At 35.2% G+C, this 12,138-nt stretch overlaps 1 long non-coding RNA gene across 3 annotated transcripts in view; it reads right to left on the bottom strand.

Annotated features, from left to right (window-relative positions):
- Window positions 1–11,918: 11,918 nt before the first annotated feature.
- Window positions 11,919–12,138, bottom strand: part of LOC105475456 (uncharacterized) — a 39,940-nt gene continuing 39,720 nt past the window's right edge. For all 3 annotated transcript variants that reach the window (XR_983362.3, XR_011622115.1, XR_011622114.1), the window contains one exon: window positions 11,919–12,020. This is a non-coding gene — a long non-coding RNA (uncharacterized lncRNA). The remainder of the gene's footprint in view (window positions 12,021–12,138) is intronic.

Raw genomic sequence — 12,138 nt, 5'->3', positions numbered from 1 at the left:
CAAGCTCTGCCTCCCAGGTTCACGCCATTCTCCTGCCTCAACCTCCCGAGTAGCTGGGACTACAGGTGCCCGCCACCTCGCCTGGCTAGTTTTACTTTTTTGTATTTTTTAGTAGAGATGGGGTTTCACTGGGTTAGCCAGGATGGTCTCGATCTCCTGACCTCGTGATCCGCCCGTCTCGGCTTCCCAAAGTGCTGGGATTACAGGCTTGAGCCACTGCGCCCGGCCTAAAGTGGAATTTTTAAAGAAGATAGTGTGGCTCAGTTGATAGCTACTATTTTACTCTGGATAAATAAATGTCAGTAGCAAACAGCATTGAGGGCCAAGGCATAAGCGACTTAGAATGGATTAGAAAGATGAATGATGTCACTTCTGTAAATAATAGCCCAAGGGTGCTATGTCTTCTTCATTGAGCAAACATATTTCCTAATACCGCTTATTTTTATGAATCAGCCATAACTTTATAAAATGAAAGGATGGATAAGAGTAATCAAAATATAAAATTCAAACACACTATTCTGTTTTATATCTTATTCAAAGTATTTGTTAGCCATCCTGACATTCTTGTTCATTAGACTATTATCCTGCATCTATTTGAGTTTTTCCCAGAGGAAACAAAATAATCTACTTTTTATAGTAATGTTTCAGAGACTACTGCAATTTTGCTGAATTTCTTAAAAATTTTTAAATTTTGAAGAATTTTTCCTTTAGAAATGGATAATACAGAATTTGTTCACTTGCCATATTTTAAACATTAGGTTGTCCTTTTCTTTCTAATTTTTTGCCATTCATCTTAAAATATTGAGGCAAAAAATTGGCACATTTGTCGTATTTATCTAGTTTTAAGAATAATTCTAAAAACAAACGGAAAATGAAAGCAACTCCCTTCTTTTCCTTGCCAGATTGTAACTGATATCTATCAGTGTGCTGTCATCATATTTCACAGCTCCCCATTTTGCTAGCATATATTTTAGATGTGGCTCATCAAATGTAAATAAAAGAAAGATGTGTATATTTATTTACATAGTTGCTAAAGATATCAAGTTGTTCAGTTGTATTAACTTTTCTCTCTACTAAAAGAGATACTTTCTTTCCAACTCCAGTAGTTAAAAATTTTCAGTGAAAAGTGAAAGAAAATTGGAAATATGTCCATACTAAATTGGTTTTAGATATAAGTAAAATTCTATTACAGCAAACATTATGAAAAGCAACAATGATGTGCAATTTCACAAAGTCCATTTATTTAAAACGATATTTTATCTGATGAGTCCTCATTCCACGGAAGAAGATGTGAATGGCAAAGGGCATGGACTTCAGCCTGTAACCAAGTTGATATTTCCATGTATTTCCAGATTTGTAGTTGTGTCATAGATGATTGACACAGTGAGAAGTCCTCTCTTCCATTACCTTTATCAACATATCTTAAGTATACCCACACCTCTATATCCCCTGACTCCACCTTAGTCCGAACCAGTATTATCTCCTGCTTAGGCCATTGTAATGTCTTCCTAACCAATCTTCCTGCCTCCAGTGTTGCCTCCAAACACAATTAATGTTTTATATCCAAAGGCCATAGTGATATTTATTTTAATATATTATATCCTAGTACATCCCTATTTAGCCATCTAATGATTTCATATCACACTAAAATCCAAACCATGCTCTGTTTTAAAAGTCCTGTTTGATCAGGTCCCTGCCTGCCTCCTTCTTCTGCCTTGCCCTGGGAACTCCCTCTGCTCCTCACAGTGTTCCTCAGGCACATGCAGCTTTCCACTGCAGAGTCTCTTTTCCAGCTCTTCTTTTTACTAGAAATCCTCCTATCTGCACGTCACAAGGGAAACATCTTCTTGTCCTTCAGGTCAGATGTAAAGGTTGTCTCTTCAGAGAGGCCCTTCCTTCTGACCATTGAAGCTAATGGAGCTACTTAGAACCTGGAACTTTTTATTGTTGTTGTGAAATAAATTAATAGACTTTATTTTTTAGAGTAGTTTTAGGTTTGCAGAAAATTTGAACAGAAAGTACAGGGAGATCCTATATATCCCCTTACTGCCCCAGCACACAGGTTTTTTCTATTATTAACATCTTGCATTTATGTAGTACATTGTTACAATTGAAGACCCAATGTTGATATAATATTATGAACTAAACTTCATGGTTTACATTAGGGTTCACTCTTTGTAGTGTAGAGTCTACAGGTTTTGACAAATGTATAACAACATGTATTAACCATTACAACATCATACAGAATAGTTTCACAGCACTAATATTCCCGGTGCTCCATCTATTCATCTTTCCTTGTCTCCCTCTGAATCCTTAGCAATCACTGATCTTTTCACTCTTTCCTTAATTTTACCTGCTCAAGAATGTTGTGTAGGTGGAATCATACAATAGGTAGCTGTCAGACTGCCCACTTTCATTCAGCAAGACATTGAAATCTCTTCCACATCTTTAAGTGGCTTGATATCGCCTTAATTTTTGTTAACAAATAATATTCCACTATGTTAGGGGTTGAATTCTGCACCCCCCCCCACCTAAAGTGGCAAAGTCCTAATCATCTGTGAATGTTACCTTATTTGGAAATATAGTTTTTACAGATGATCAAGTTGAAGTGATGTCATTGGGGTGGACCCTAATCCAATATGACTCTTGTCTTTATACAAAAAAAAAGGGGGGGTTGGGAAGGATTTGAATGCAGAGACAGAGGCACAAGGAGAATGTCATGTGAAGATTGTAGTCATGAAGATTGTAGTCATTATGCCATGAGCCAATGCCATGAACCAAAGAATGCCAGAAGATTGCTAGCAAACCATCAGATGTTAGGAAAGAGACAAGGAACAAATTATCCTTCAGAAGAACCAACCCTGCCAATACCTTGATTTCAGACTTCTAGCCTCCAGAATTGTGTTACAATTAATTTCTGTTGTTTAAGGCACCCAATTTGTGATACTTTGTTACAGCATCCCTAAGAAACGCATGCACCACAGTTTATCTATTTACCTACTGATTAATATTTTGGTCACTTTGAAGTTATGGCAATTATGAATAAAGCTGCTATAAACATTCATATGCTAGTTTTTGTGTGGACATAAGTTTTCAACTTATTTGGCTAAATACTAAGAAATATAGTATCTTAGTTATGCTGAATCTTAGGCTTAGTTTTGTAAAATATTGACAAATTGTCTCCCAATGTGGCTGTGCCATATTTCAATCCCACCAGTAGTGGATGAGAGTTCCTTTTGCTCCGTGTGCTCATCAACATTTACTGTTGTCAATGTTTTGGATTTTGACAATTTAAATGGATATGTAATAGCATTGCACTGTTGTTTTAATTCACAATTTCCTAATGACTTATGATGTTGAACATCTCTTAACATGCTTACTTCTCATCCATATATCTTTTTTGCTGAGTTATCTGTTAACGTCATTTGCCCATTTTTAATGAAGTTGTTTGTTGCACTGTTGTTAACTTTTAAGAGTTCTTATATTTTAGATAGCAATCCTTTACCAGATATGTTTTGCAATTATTTTCTCCAAGTCCATGGTTGATCTTTTCATTCTTTCAACTGTGTCTTTTGCAGAGCAGATATTTTTAATTTGAGTTCAACTTACCAATTTTTTCTTTCCTGAATCATGTTTTCAGTGCTCTATTTAAAAAGTCATTACCAAACCCAAGGACAACTATATTTTTCTCTATATTTTCTTCTAGGGTCTTATGATTCTGCCCTTAAAAGTAAAGGGCAAAGTTTATTACCCTTTTGAGTTAAATGTTATAAATGTGAAAACCTGTGTCTAGATTCCTTTTCATTTTTTTTTCATGTTGATCCAGTACCATTTGTTGAAAAGACTATACTTTCCCCATTAAACTGCCTTTCCTCTTTTGTCCAAGATCAATTGACTGCATTTGTGTGAGCTATTTCTGGGCTCTATTCAATTCAATTGATCTATTTGTCTATTCTTTTACAAGTATCATACTGTCTTGATTACTATAAAAATTTGTTTAGCAGCTTAAACTATTGTATATTTTAATATTTTGCTTGTATATTTACATATTGATTTATCATTTTTGAATTACAAGTCTATGAAAGAAGAGAACTTCTCTAATATATCCACTTCTACGGTTCTAACACCTAAAGCAATACGGGGATATGTATGTGTGTATGAACACATATATATGTGTGTGTATTATACATATATGTATATACATATATGTATGTATATATGAATACACATATATATGACAAATTCTGAAATTTGGGTTATGATTTTTTGCCTTTTTACATCTGCATCCTATGAAACATCTAATCAAATTCCACTGATTCTACTATTTAAACTCTATTAAAGCTAATTCCACTATTATTAAATTCTCATTTTCTTTATTTAAAGTCTCAACTTCTCCCAGATATGATGCTTTATATCTTGCTACTTGAAAAATGAAGTATTGTAGAAACTATGCATTCAATTACATTAAATTTTTTATTACCTGGTAGCCAGAGATTTGGCATTCTTAAGTATGTATCATCCAAAAGGGACCTTAATTGTCCCTTAAACTATTGAACCTGTCAGGCAAAAAACTCTGGTAGGTAGAGCTCATAAATTTAAAAAAGGGAGACCTTAGAGCAGGCTCTCACACTAGACACCAACAGAACTGGGCTGGTATCATGAACCTGTGAAGTAGGTTGGTGTAGGAAGCAATATAGTAGATGCCATAGTAGGCATAGTAGGCATAGAGATGCCATAGTAGGCATCTCATGTGAGTAGCTACCATGCAGCCTAAGGTATATGAGATCTCAAGCAAAATATTGCAGGATCCTCCTACTACTTTAAGAGAAATTAGAAATCCAGATTTTTCTATAAATCCTCCTAATATTTAAATACTGGTAACTAACAGAGTATCTTTTTATTAATACTGTGGTTTTTCTTTTGATCACAAATGAAAAAGCAAACTGCACTGGGAAAACATACAGACAATATAGAGATACAATGAAAAATTTATGTCTTGAATATAAAGAACTTATATCTTGAATATAAATGTAAAGAACTCCTACAAATCAATAATAAAGAAAAACATTAAAAAAGAAGAGAAAAACTTCAAAGGCACTTCACAAAAAAGGATATTGAAACACTAAATATGAAGCATAAGAAAGGATGCTCAATATATTTTTTCAACAGAGAAATGCAAATTTAAAAAGCAATGACAAATCTCTACCGACCCTTCCGAATGATTAAAATTAAAAAGACCAAAGTACAAAATGATGACCAGGATCTGGAATTATCTCACATTGCTGGTGGGAGTTTACATTAGAAAAAAATGCTATATGATAGATCTCTTGAAGTTAGTCCTCCTATCTAAAACTCTGTATCCTTTGACCAACATCTCACCAACTGCCCACAACCACCACCACTCCAGCCTCCGGTCACTACTATTCTACTCTGTACTTTTATGAGATCAACATTTTTAGATTCCACATGCAAGTGACATCATGTAGTATTTGTTCTTCTGTGCCTGGCTTATTTCCCTTAATATAATGTCTTCCAGATTTATCCGTGTTGTCACAAATGACAGAATTTCCTTCTTTATTATGGCTGAATAATATTCCACTGTGTATGTATACCACATTTTCTTTATCCATTCACCCACAGACAGACATTTAAGTTGATGCAATTTCTTGGCTATTGTGAATAATGCAATAAAATGTGAGTGCACTTATCTCTTTAAGATGCTGATTGTATTGCCTTTGTATGTATATACCCAAGACTGGGATTGCTGCACCATATGGTAGCTCTATTTTTAATTCTTTGAGGAGTCTCCACACTGTTTTCTATAGTGGCTGTACTAATTTCCATTCCTTACAACAGGGTACCCTTTGTTCACATCCTCCCCAACACTCGTTATCTTATGCTTTTTTTGTTAATAGTCATTCTAATAGATGTAGGTGATATCTCATGGTGGTTTTAATTTGCATTTCCCTGATGATTAGTAATATAAAGCCTTTTTTTCATCTAGCTGTTGGTTATTTGTATGTCTTCTTTTGAGAAATGTCTATTCAAATACTTTGCCAATTTTTAATCAATTTATTCGGGATTTTTTTTTTTTTTTTTTTTTTTTTTTTTTTGCTTTTAAGTTGGATTCCTTATATATTCTGGATATTAAGTTCTTATCAGACATATGGTTTGCAAATATTTTCTCTCATTCCATAGGTTGTCTCTTTACTTTCTCATTGTTTCCTTTGCTGTTCAGAAGCATTTTAGTTTAATGTAATCCCATTTGCCCATTTACTTGCTGCCTGTGCTTTGGGGGTTAGAGCCACAAAAATCATTGCCCAGATCAGTGCCATAGAGCTTTTCCCTTATGTTTTCTACTGGCAGTTTTATATTATAGTTTTGGGTCTTACATTTACTAACCTGATTTTTTTGTATATAATATGACACAGGATCTAATTTCAAATTTTAGTACTGACAAATGCTGAGAATGGGTTTTAAAAACTCTTACCACTAAAATGATAACTGAGGTAATGCATATATTAATTAGCTCATTTTAGCATGCCATAATGCATTTCTATTTCAAAATATTATGTTGTATACAATAAATATATACAATTTTGTCAATTTAAATAAAATAAAATTAAGAATAAAATGTTAAAAATAAACTGAAATCTTCCCAGTCCTCTTTTCTCAATAAATTAATTGTTGTCATAGAAAAAAAATACACAAGTTGGAAAAACTCATTTGAGAAACTGCTTGGCAATATCTAGTAAAGCTAAACTTATATTATCTATTTCATGACCAGCAATCTTTTTCCTAGATAAACAGTAAACATAAATGAGTGTTTACACCCACCAAAGGCACACATAAGAATATTTGCAGCTGCTTTATTCCTAATAGCCAAAATTTGGAACAGCACAAGTGTCCATGATCAAGAGAGGGGAAAAATAAAATGTAATACATCCATCAAGGGAATATTACACAACAATATAAAATAAAACCTGCTTGCAATGTTCATCTCTTAACACATATTAATATCATGGACATAAACTACAAACTGTTATTTCATTTATATACAATTCAAGAACAGACAAAAATAATTTATGGTGATGCAAGTTGTGATAGCTGTTATTTCTTGGGTGGGGTATATTGACTAGGAAGAGATAGGGGTATACTGACTAGGAAGATATATAAGAGAGTGTTCTTGAGTTTTGTCAATGCTCTACATGTTTATCTTGGGGGGGGGGTGTGTGCATAAAAACTCTTTGAGTGGTACACTGAAGAGTCAATGAGATATCAAGATACATCCAACAGAATGGCTACAATCAAAGAGACTAACAGTACCAAGTGTTGGCAAGTATGAAAAATAATTTAAATTTTCATATAGCATGTACTGAGATTAGTGCAAGTATTCCAGAAAACTGTTGACAACATCTCCTAGAGCTGAGTACTCACATACCCTATGATCCAGCAATTCTACACCACATATGCATGCAGGTGATCACCAAAATACACATACAAGAATGTTTACTGAAGAAGTATTCATAGAAACCTCAAAATGGAAAAAACTCAAATGTTCCTCAACCATAGCATGGATAGAAACTGTGGTATATTCATATGGTAAAATATTAGATAACAATAAAAGTAACTGCTACACAAAAGAAAATGAATGTCAAGTTGAACAAAACAAACCAGGCACAAAGAAGTGTATGATGTATGAGGCCATTAATATAAATTTCAAAAATGTAAAAACTAATCTATGGTGTTAGGAGTCAGGTTAGTGATTTCCTTTAGTGGCAAGTAAAGGAAGGGGAATAAAAGTGGAGTCTGAGGGCAAATATTATTCATGATACTATTTACTATTTCTTTAACGTATGTTACAAATCAGTTTTTAAAGTATATTTTAAAAATTAACCCAATTTTAAAGATAAAATAACTAGGGCCTACTCATCCAGGAACTACTTCAGGAAAGTATTCAGCATGCTCACTTTCCCCCAGGAAAGTGCAATAAATAGGTGAGGCTCTTCCACATGAGCTGAGCCCTCTTCCCTGGGGTACCACTGGACATAGATCTCCCCAGCTGTAGCTGGGACAAAGCCAGCAAGCCAGAAACCCAGGACCCAGCCACTGCCATTCTTGACCTGGACTACAGAGCACTGGAAACCAAAACAGTTCAGTGTTTTAAAAGTTTTGCCAGATGTATCTACACAAGAGACTACAATACACTGCGTTTCTGTCCTTCATTAAAATAATCATGACAGTGTAACTATGAAAAGCTATGAAATTTTTTAAATAAATTCATTGAACAAAATACTTTTTGATATAAGGAGTAAGGAAAGGATCCAGTTTCAGCTTTCTACTTATGGCTAGCCAATTTTCCCAGCACCATTTATTAAACAGGGAATCCTTTCCCCATTTCTTGTTTCTCTCAGGTTTGTCAAAGATCAGATGGCTATAGATGTGTGGTATTATTTCTGAGGACTCTCTTCTGTTCCATTGGTCTATATCTCTGTTTTGGTACCAGTACCATCCTGTTTTGGTTACTGTAGCCTTGTAGTATAGTTTGAAGTCAGGTAGCGGGATGCCTCCAGCTTTGTTCTTTTGACTTAGGATTGTCTTGGAGATGCGGGCTCTTTTTTGGTTCCATATGAACTTTAAAGCAGTTTTTTCCAATTCTGTGAAGAAACTCATTGGTAGCTTGATGGGGATGGCATTGAATCTATAAATTACCTTGGGAAGTATGGCCATTTTCACGATATTGATTCTTCCTATCCATGAGCATGGTATGTTCTTCCAGATGGATTAGAGACTTAAATGTTAGACCTAATACCATAAAAACCCTAGAGGAAAACCTAGGTAGTACCATTCAGGACATAGGCATCGGCAAAGACTTCATGTCTAAAACACCAAAAGCAATGGCAGCAAAAGCCAAAATTGACAAATGGGATCTAATTAAACTAAAGAGCTTCTGCACAGCAAGAGAAACTACCATCATAGTGAACAGGTAACCTACAGAATGGGAGAAAATTTTTGCAATCTACTCATCTGACAAAGGGCTAATATCCAGAACCTACAAAGAACTCAAACAAATTTACAAGAAAAAAACAAACAACCCCATCAAAAAGTGGGCAAAGAATATGAACAGACATTTCTCAAAAGAAGACATTCATACAGCCAACAGACACATGAAAAAATGCTCATCATCACTGGCCATCAGAGAAATGCAAATCAAAACCACAATGAGATACCATCTCACACCAGTTAGAATGGCGATCATTAAAAAGTCAGGAAACAACAGGTGCTGGAGAGGATGTGGAGAAATAGGAACACTTTTACACTGTTGGTGGGATTGTAAACTAGTTCAACCATTATGGAAAACAGTATGGCGATTCCTCAAGGATCTAGAACTAGATGTACCGTATGACCCAGCCATCCCATTACTGGGGATATACCCAAAGGATTATAAATCATGCTGCTATAAAGACACATGCACACGTATGTTTATTGCGGCACTATTCACAATAGCAAAGACTTGGAATCAACCCAAATGTCCATCAGTGACAGACTGGATTAAGAAAATGTGGCACATATACACCATGGAATACTATGCAGCCATCAAAAAGGATGAGTTTGTGTCCTTTGTAGGGACATTGGATGCAGCTGGAAACCATCATTCTTAGCAAACTATCACAAGAACAGAAAACCAAACACCGCATGTTCTCACTCATAGGTGGGAACTGAACAATGAGATCACTTGGACTCGGGAAGGGGAACATCACACACCGGGGCCTATCATGGGGAGGGGGGAGGGGGGAGGGATTGCATTAGGAGTTATACCTGATGTAAATGACGAGTTAATGGGTGCTGACGAGTTGATGGGTGCAGCACAGCAACATGGCACAAGTAGACATATGTAACAAACCTGCACGTTATGCACTTGTACCCTAGAACTTAAAGTATAATAAAAAAAAAAATACTTTTTGAGAAAGTCTTCAGAAACTACATATTTTAAACTAGATTTTTTTTTTCCCTAACAACTCTAAAGTCTTTCACTCTAGGCTGCCTTATTGGCTTACTAATTGCACTCTTTCTTCATGTTGACCATTTTTCATTTTTTATAGATCTGTTCTGTTTTACCCTAATATTTAACTGAAGAGAGGTTTAAAACTTTGAAATAAGAAAAAGCAATGTTTTGCAATTGCGTAATGTCTAACTCAGTTTAGGTTCCAAATAGAACAAAGGAAGGAAGGAAGGAAGGAAGGAAGGAAGGAAGGAAGGAAGGAAGGAAGGAAGGAAGGAAGGAAGGAAGGAGAGAAAGAAAGAAGCGATAGAGGGAGGGACCGAGAAAAAGAGAGGCATTTTTTAGCAGCAATTTAAAAATCCTTAAGGTAGTGATGTGTCCTCCTGAAATGAACCCAACAGGGTTAAAAAGTGGAGTGAGAGTGACTGTAGAGTCCTGAGGTCCCTAAGCAAAAGGTGCAATGTTTTTAGTACTGTCTCTTAGCAAATCAAGTAACAAAGATGGGGATGATGATTCAATCAAACTCAAGGAAAGAATTTAGGATGAGGTTTTCTCAGACTTAGTTTCAATTACTTATTTTGCAAAAGCGTATCAGTTAAGTCAGACAGTAAAGTTGTACAGTGATAGCTGAGAACGCACGGCAAATGATAAGAAGCAAAACTGATTTCATGAGTTTATATGCCTTGAAATTTAAAAAGAAAAGTTTCAGTTCAATGATTTGGATTCATTAAGCCTCATCATCGAGAAGCCATTGATCTTGACTGATGTTGCTCTGAGTCATCAAGAGAAAGACACTGCCTTTCCACAATAATTCATGGATTCACAACCAACCAAATAAGACCTATCTATACATCTCCAATAGTAGAGCACCCAATCCCATTCCACATGCCTCCCTCTCCTTAAAGAAGAGTTCCATAAGCACAGGAGGTAGAGAAGGACTTCAGATGACAGAATGATAAAGAAAAACAGGAGTCCCTGCTGCTTACACAGCTCTTATGTGTTCTCATTTCACCGTCTGCAAAATTACGATGCCAGCTTGACAAAACCATGGAGAGAGAAGAGGGCCCAGCTCCTAGCAAATGCCAAGCAACGTGGTCACCACCATGTCTGCTGGCTCAGAGAATCCCAGTGAAGTCTGGAAGGATAGTGTTGTCATTCACTGTGGCTTGGACCCTCTTCTGTTTTTCCTGGACCCTTCCCATGTCATATTCAAAGGAAGGAACCATTCAATTAAAGATGAAGTGTATTTTCCAAATTTGCCATTTCTGATTTCCAGATGCCACACTTATTTTAAAATACAACCTAATTGAATATATTTTTCACATTTAAAATAAATCTCAGTACACTGGGGCTATTATACAATCTGTTCTTATTACCTTGGAGATAATACATGACATATAGGTTTTTAAGATGAGAAGACAGAAAATTTTCTTTTTTATCTTTCTCTCAATTCCACACACTACTTTGGAGAAAAAGAAAATATACCTACCTTCATCAATCTTAACATCCTCTTGAGGAAAAATCACAAATATAGACATTTTTATTAAATTAGAGACATGTGAACCAAAGGTAATGTGTAATTCTGGGTTGGATCCTAGATTTTTTTAAATCAACAAAAAATATTTGGGGACAATTGGAGAAATTTGAATTGAAATAATATTAGATAGATATATTTTATCAATTTTAAATATTTTGGATGGCACTGAGGTCATGCAGGAAATTTTTCTTAGGAGATGCAAGCTGAAATACTTTGGAGCGAAATGTCAAAATACTTGTAATTTCTTTTCAAATGTATCAGAAGAAAAATGTGTCTATGTGTGTGAGAGACAGAGCAAGAGAGAATATATACAGAGACAAAGCAAATGGTATAAAAGTTAATAATCACTGAATCCAGGTAAAGAGGATAAAAGTACTTACTATGTTATATATTTTTTTGTCAGTGGAAGGACATATGAGGCCACATAATGCAGCTTGCAGTTGCAACAGCATTTACAACATTATCTTATTAATACATTTTCTAAGAGGAAGAAAAGTACAAGAGTTACAGCCTAAAACCAAAACTCATGTGATCAGAAAAATAAAACAATTCACACATGCCAGTATTCCCCAAAATGATTTCTCTTCTTGAACTTTAA

The sequence above is a fragment of the Macaca nemestrina genome, chromosome 4 (genome assembly GCF_043159975.1).
Source record: "Macaca nemestrina isolate mMacNem1 chromosome 4, mMacNem.hap1, whole genome shotgun sequence".
Classification (NCBI taxonomy): Eukaryota; Metazoa; Chordata; class Mammalia; order Primates; family Cercopithecidae; genus Macaca; species Macaca nemestrina.
The sequence above is the reverse complement of the archived record's forward strand: the minus strand, read 5'-3'. Positions and strand labels throughout refer to the sequence as shown.